The following is an 8,445-nucleotide window of genomic DNA, read 5'->3' on the forward strand; positions in this document are numbered from 1 at the left end:
TTTCTTTGGTTTTGTAAAACAAATGCGTTCTATATTTTTGCAGATTTTAGCTTTTTTACTGATTGGATGCTCCAAATTTAGTAAGGTCTTTGCCACATAGGAAGCTTTTGAGAGACTCTAATGAACCACATGCTTAAAATCGTAAGAAAAATAACTAAAGGTTTATTCTCAAATTCTCTGAATGGCATAAAATTTTAGCCTTCTAATGTACTTCCTTTGATAGAAGCAAAATTGGTGCTGTTTATTGTGATGGTTGAGAAGTATTAGCTTCTTCTAAAACAAAATCATCCAGACTTAAAAAAAAAAAAAAATAGAAAAAAAGGGTAAAAAAAAAAAAAAGTCAATAATTCTTTGCAGGCTGGGAGCACAGAGTAAAACCCCAGGGCCTTAAAACTTCAGCTCTGCCTAAAGCAGTTTACAAAAAATACTAAACTGCAATCAATGTAAATAAAATTCTTAGCGCTACCCTGAGACTGGAAAAAAAAATCTCAGGCTAATAAGGAATACGGTTTGCATATGCTGTCGGAAAGGATGTCATCCAACTGAAGTTTCAGTTTAAATGAGGTCACTGTGTAACTTGGACCCATCTGGCACAGAGCAAGCTGCTTTTCTTGTTTTTCTAGTATAGTTCTCACTGCCTTACTTAAATCGAGTTGATAAACTTAATGCAACTGTTTCTATGATCCTAGATAAAGGATTGAAATGTTATTGAAACTTTCTGACTGTAGTAAGCTTTAGGATTTTAACTGCACTACTGTGTTTGGTGACTGTGTCAGTCGCTTGCTTTTGTGTGTTTGCGCCGCCTTCGGTATCTTAGCAAAAAAAAAAAAAAAAAAGAGAAAAAAAAAAAACAAAGCCACCCCCCCCCCCCCCCATTCCATTTCTTGCACTTTTTGAGCTCTTTCAGTATTCTTTTGTGTCTTCTGAGCATTTTCAGATACGACAGGCAATAATTCTGTTTGTGACACTGGAAACATCTCCTGCTCCTTGTGATGTGTGTGTTGATTCCATTTGGTCGGGTGCTACTGTCCCTATCCTCCCCTCTGACATAGCCCTTTTTTCCAGAACATTTGTAACTTGTAATACAAACAAGTGACAGCAGCAGTGATGCATTGTCAGTTTCTGAATATCATCATGCTTCTCATATCTAAACATGTCAAGTTTTTTCTCTGTAACTTCTGTAGTCTGTGATACTGGTCATAATACTGTCTACATTCCTACGCAAAGAAAAATTTCTATCTTGGAGGAAATCTGAGATCAATAGAGTAGAGGATTTTGTTGCTATGCTTGTAACAATTAGAAAACTTTGTATTTAAAGTTTATTCTTGGTCATTATTTATTATTATAATACATCAGTTGACAGAACTTTATTCTGGTATAGAAGTATTAAAAGTTGTTTTTTCAGCGATGACTGTTTTCTTTCTGCTGTTAGAATAAAAATGTCTTTGAAGCAGTACAGTTTTATCCAGTGTTTTACGCAATAAAACCTCTACCTCTGGAAAAAAAAAAGTTTTCCTAGTTGCTTATGTTTATTAGGAACAGTTAAAACATTATTCTCTGCAGCTTTGTCAGATTTAAAAAGAAATTAATGTCAGTAAATTCACAGTTGTTAGGCAGTTACTGGAGTGTATTATGCTGGGTGTGTGTGCTCAGTCCACTTATTAATCTGAACAAATCTATATACAGTATATACATATATATTATATATATTGTGCTTAATTAAAAGACTGTGGAAATCTGTTTTAGCATGTAGTAATAATTGTTTTATATACTACTTATGTACTATAGAAAGAGTCTTGGGGTCTATCAAGCTTTGATTTGAAAGTGTTTGAAGTGTGTATCATACACTATGATGTATAAAGTCATGTTTTCACATTAAAAAAAATTGTTTGTATAGATCATATATTTGGCTTTAGAGAACTGTGAGGTTTATTGTTATGATGGTGCATGTTAAGAAAGCTGCCCACACTTGGGAGAATGTGCAAGGGCAAGAGCGATCCCGTTCTCCCAGATGAAGCTTTATTCTTCCTGTTTAAGGTTTTCTTTGCACATTTGAAAGCAACTAAATTAAAGGATTTTTCACTTCTTAGAAAAAGTACAGATGATTAACATAAAAAAAAAGAGATGCACCAGATCTGAGAAACTACAGCAAGTATGGGGAGGAGAGAGGAACGTGGCCTTGCACAAAAAAAAGGCTGAGAAGGAAAACAGGTTTAGAAAAGGGAAATTTTAACATTGGTTTAAGCCAGTCGTACCCACAATAATAAAATTACGCTGTAACTTGAATTCTCCAGTAGAAAAAGGTACCAAAATTGTCTGGAAGGGTTAAGAATTAAAGCGTAGCATCACGGAAATTCAGTTGTTCAACGGCTGAGAGTCGCAGTGAGGAGCTGATGTTGCCCGTGGGTGGGAGCGCGTGTGCGGCGGGGCGACGCGGGGGGCTGCTGCCAAATTCACAGGTGTGTAGGCAAATACCGTAAGGTCTCTTCGTCTGCAGAGGATAAATCTGTAATGCATAAAATTTTAATCAAAATCCGAGAAGCTAATGAACATTTTTTTGTGTTTTGCAAAGTTCAGGTCTTTCACACCCTCTCTTGGGGGGAGCCGCCCTTCTTAGGCACAAAATTGTAGTGTGTCAAAGTTTTGCTTGAGAATGGACGAGCTCCAGGCTCAGGGATGAGCTCTGCCTCACCGCGGGATCATTGTCCTTTCAGGTGATCGCTGCGCTTTGGAGCGGGAAAAAACAGCTCTTTAGGGTGAGGGGGGTGGGTCTCCCAAAGATTTTCCTGCCTTTTGGTTTCAATAGACAATGAATGAAAACGTGAAAGCCCCATTAAGGAGCAATGATCGTCTCATTGCACCTCCATGGAAATGCTTACGAACATTCTCCTTTATGTTCCCGTCTTTCCGCCGGGAACCAGGCATTAAATGGTGCATAAGTCCTCTAGGAAACGCTAAAACCGACCACGAAGTGGCCTCATGCCACAAAGGGTGGTGTCAGCCACCGAGGCCGTCCATGGGAAAGAAGGTCTGAAAGGGGAACGCGGTTGTCCCACCAAAGTCTGTCTGTGGAGATGTTTTCTCCCTGGCAACTGTCGGCAGGCTTCCTACTGCGGGTGATGGGTGTCTACACAGGAGTCCTCCCACCCAGGATCAGAAGGCTGCTCTCGCCTCCGAGATAACGTTTCTTGTTGAAACTTTTATAAGGACTATAACCCCTCTGTCTACTGTAATTTGGGAGTTGAGTATTTCCCCTCTCTGTTTAACATCTGTATTGTAACAGTATATTATAAAAATCTCACCTTGTGTATTGTAAGCACGATCCCAGTGAAATTATTCTTAAGTATTGTGTTTTTCATTTCTGGATATCGCTGCTTGGCATGATGTGCCGCAGTGGAAGTATGTTTCCGTGGGGAAGGCTGGGGAGAGGGAGGAGGGAAGGTAAAGCTGTGGCGTAATGTCGCATTAAAAACGTCGCCCAGCTGAGTGTTATAGGGGGTGGGAGAAGTTCTGCAGCTCCTCACCTGTTGGCGTTGCTCAGGGTATGGTTTGGGGGCTTTTCGTTGTGGGGTTTTTTTCACCGAAAGGGTCTCGGTGAACAGGGAAATCGCAGGAAAAGAGGAAGAAGAAAATTTAAATGATCCCAGAGTGAACTGTTTTGCTGTTAATACAGAAATACAGAGCAAGACACATTTAATGGGCTCTATTTTTTATTATACTATGCTGAATAATTAAGTTTGAGGCTAAGTGTCACATAGATTTATCTTTTAATTAAAAAAGCATGGTTCACGCATATTTGAGTGGTAGTCCAAATAAATGCAATATAGAAATTTATGTTTGTTTATCTAGGTGTTAATTACCTAGAGATTGTTCTGGATTACTTCTTTTTATAAAGTGTCATAGGCTCATGTCACAAGTAATAAAGCTTAACAGTGGAACCTTATCAATTTGCTAACTACAACGCTAGTGTGACCTGGAGGAAAGGAAAAAAAAAAAAACAACAACCAACTTTGGAAAACGTTCTCTGCGTGCACCCCGTTCAACACATAAAAACCGTGCGGTGAACAAAGCAATCATTTTTAAAATGTTCTCGTAAGTAAAAGTACAAATATATCTTCGGTGTTTTACAGCCTTTCATACGTGTAATTATTTATGTAACACACTGTTATTTATGCCCGTGTACTGCATGTTGTGCAAAGACAGACACGGTAAGCAACAAAATGTAGTTTACCTGGTGGGCAAGCTTTTCCTTTAATGTATGAAGTAACACTTACGAAAACTGAACACTATATTTAAAGCAAGATGTAGCAGATGTAATTTTCTTAATATTTTAAAGGTTTTACAGCGTTGCTAGCAACCGAGAGGACAGGAGAAGCAAACTGAAGTCTAAAGATAAATCTAAAGATCATACATTTCGGTTGTGCAAACAGAGGGAAAAATTGTGTACGGATGCAAATTGTTCATCAAATTCTCTGTCAGTCTGTTTTTTTCATTGTTTATGACCAGAATTTATATTACTGCTCCACCGAGCCGTGTAGAAGGGTGCTGAGCACAGGCAGAGAAGGCAAACTGCACGGCGTGTGCAAGCCGAGGGGCTCTCCACTGCTGGTGTAAATCAGGTGCCATCCACCGTATCACCCCGGGGGAGGAGCTGCCCCCAGGATCTGAGAGACTGAGAGATCTTTTTGTCTTCCTTGTAGGTGCAAAGGCACTTCTCTCTTTGGGGTTAATTATTTATGCTTTTCTTGGAGTTGTGATGATTTAAACTCATACCAGGTTTCTATGGCACTGCGTTGAACAGCAGATGTATCTGAGAACCTTCAATTACTGATATCGCAAAGAAATCAATGAAAATTACTATTAATTCCTACTTGATACACAAATTCTCAAAATGTGAAGAAGGCTGGAAACAAGGGTTTCTTCTATTTATCACACATCAATCACCCATGTAGACATAGATACCACAAGCTTTGTTTCGTGCAGACAGTGGTAGTAAGTTACATCTCAATAGAGGAGGCTGAAGGTAAACTTGATCTTCAAAAAAAGCTGCTGAATGTGGGATCCTTAGTCATAATTGACATACTTTAATTTTAAAGGACTGATATTGATACATTTATATATATGTCATAACTGTGTGTGTATATACACGAACATATACAAGCTGCAGTTTTTGTTTTAATAGGAACCTGATTTAACTCCTTAACTCCATATTTAGTATCCTGATCTGTCTGATTTTCAACACGGTAGAGAAACCAATAATGGATATTCAGCATTTCTGAGCATCAGCTAGTTACTGAGGAGCACAAGTGTGGACGGAGGGGTTGAAATTCTGAGCCATGGGATGTGATGAATCACTGTAGCTCCTGAAATTCCACCTGTGTAAAGTTGAAATAATTTGATGGTGAATCAGGCCTATTATTAATGCAGCTAGAGAGAAAAAATACTTCTCTCTTAAAGAGACAATTTTTGGAGAAAACGTGTACTTAAGTTGTGTGAGATATTGCAACACATTTCTTCAGGTTGTGCCATTGTGCTTCCTTATTATTTTTTAGATTTTATTCTTGGGGGATTGTTTTCTCAATTGTTTTCTCTTTGCAAGAAGTTGATGCATGAATGAGTGAAACACTAGGAGTAATAAAGAAAAATGGAGCTATTAATCCCAACAGAGAAAATCTCTCTTTTGTTAAAAATCTCTCACACAATATCTGTGACTGTGGTACATCCGTCTTCACTAGAGAGTTACTGCTCCTGGTTTGTGCTAGTCCTACCGTGCTGCCAGCGGAAGCCAACACCCAGCGCGGTGGGAACAGCTTTCAGTAAGGGCCTGCTCCCCTTTGGGGGATGCAACCAGTGATTTTCTATAAAGAAGTCTGCTGTGAAAAATGTAAGTATCTCCAAAGCTACTAATGATCAATCAGTATTTGCATCGCTTTTGCCAAAGCAACCCGTGTTTCTCCGTGGAGAAACGTATCCATACCTGGGCACCAATTGTCATTTGTGTGTCTCCTCTCAAGTCTTATTGGCGGTACTGGCATCACCAAGCACAGCTCACTCAGGCACTAAGGAAAAGTTTCATTTTCAATTAGCTTTGGAAAATGGGAAGGCTTGTTCATTTTTTCCAAAGCTGTTGATCCACCTTGTGCTTCCACTGAGCTAAAGCCCTCAAATGCTATAGATTTCTGGGAGAAACACCTAATATTATAAATGTTGATTCTTTAATGCCTATTCCTTCCTTCTCCTTCCATGGGTGTTAATGGCAAAACACTTCTGATGTTGGGAAGGAGCAGAGCCACTATCCAAGTGTCCTGTTGGTCCTTAGTGGTATTTGTTTTAGTGGAAACGCTATTGCCTTCCCATGGCCTCATGGTCACATTTGTTTTCAGTTCACTGCAGGGAGTTCAGAAATGTCCACGTAAGCAAGAGTCAATGAAGCCTAATGCATTTGCGATTAAATCACAAATGCTTAAACTAATGCAAAAAAGATCCTGTCAGATCCTGTCAATATTTCTGTTTGACAGAAGCGGGAGGGCAACCTGGACAGGTTGCCCCATGCTTTGGGCTGCTTTTGGAAAGGATAATACCCAAAGGTGTGCCTTGCCCAGCTGAAACTGCTAAACTCCTCCTGCTCAGGTAGGGGCTGAGAGGTGCCCGTTTACTGTCCATCACCGGCCGGTGCCGGCACTGCAACACAGTGCTTGGCATCCAAGATGTGACAGCAGTCACCCAAGCCAGCGTAAGGAAATGTTATATTTTTTGCTTAACCCAAATTGGAGAACGGTGTCTCCACAGAAAACCAAGCCCTAATTTCTTCCAGTTAAGACCATTGCTAATCTCCAGCTAACATCAAAAGCACTAAGGCTGGGGGCAGTGATTCTCACTCCAGTGAGAATGGAAAAGTGAGCTCATGTGGGACTGTATTTGGCTCAGAGATGAAAATCAGACCTCATTAAGTCTTTATTTTCAGCTCACACTGAAAATACTGTTTTCCTCCAATGCTTCAGAAACTTTTAGTTCAAAGTAGTACTGCACTAAATGAGGGCTGACAGAGTGAATGCTACACACAGGCATATGCTTTAGTCCTGCATGCTGACCATCTCCTCACCCCGAGCACTGTCTCAGACCAGGTAGGTGTCAGCCAGCTTTTGTCTGCAGCCGAGGAGGACACATCGTTTCCATTTTATCAGACAAAAATGATGCTGAATACAGCACATACTGTTCTATCTACAGATTTTTCCTATTTGGTCAAATAATTCCCTCCAAATCACATGGGTGGAAATATGACATGAAGACCAGATGAATCATCCATGTACCAAAGACCCGGCACCACCTCTGGACAAAGCTTCCACTCAAAAGCGAGATGTGTTTTCCTAAGGAGAAAGCGAACTGCCAGGCTTGGAGAGGGAGATTCAGGATGGGGCTTCTGTGAGTGGTGTGGTGTTTGAAGCTGGCCCACCCGGGACTGCTTGTGGGTCCTCACTTGTCCCCTGCGCCGGGCAGGAGTACTGCCAGACCATGGCGTGATCACCCAGGCAAGGTAATGAGCTGCCCCTTCCTCCCTGGTGCCCCAGAGAGAGCTCGAGCCTCCAACAGCAAACCCAGAACCATGAGCACAGGGCTGGTCCTTACACTGCCTTGTGTCCTGGGAGAGGAGAAAAAGGGAAAAAGAAGAAAAAAGGAGCCATCGAGATCATCTTTCCCTTCCTTCCTGTGGTGATGTTATCTCTAATTTTCACAAATGAGGAAAAATAGACACGGTGCCTGTCTAAGTACTTGAATTTACCACCATATTTTCTCTGTGTATTAAGAAAAAAACCCACAAAAAATCCAACAAATCCAACCCATAGTAAATACAAATACTGAATTGTAATGTTTGCTTGGTTGCTATTTCTTAGTAGCAACCAACGTGTTAATCACTAGTATATAATTAGATGTCATTTTGGAGCAATTCAAAATCAAACAAAATCTCAACATGCTCTGAACATGTTGTGAAAGTTTACATTACAATTAATTTATGATTACCCAAATGTGCATCCAGTGATCTTAAGTCTTCCTTCATACATTACAAAGAAAAAAGACAACTTGCTGTTTTCACACACCTTAATGCCAGAAGGCCCCCAGAGAAAAGGCTCTCCTTTAAATAAATGTGTTATTTAAATTATGTTTAAATAGCTGAGCATGAGATGAAGAAATGAGATGAATTTGATAAACTAGCCCCTGTGTATCCTTGGACCTGTCTCTTTTCTTTTCCTTGCTTTTTTTTTTTTTCGTTTGTTTCTGTAAGCATTTGGTTTTTCTTTGCAGCCTCTTCGGCAGGTAGAAAATTAAGGGAAACCAGTATTATTTCATTTCACACCAATTCACTAGAGCCATGAGTTAATTTCAGCACATTTTCCTGAAGGTGAAAAGAAGTGCACATCCTTTTGTCCCAACAGCGAGCCAGTGCCA

Source organism: Tauraco erythrolophus, chromosome 15, assembly GCF_009769465.1.
Source record: "Tauraco erythrolophus isolate bTauEry1 chromosome 15, bTauEry1.pri, whole genome shotgun sequence".
Classification (NCBI taxonomy): Eukaryota; Metazoa; Chordata; class Aves; order Musophagiformes; family Musophagidae; genus Tauraco; species Tauraco erythrolophus.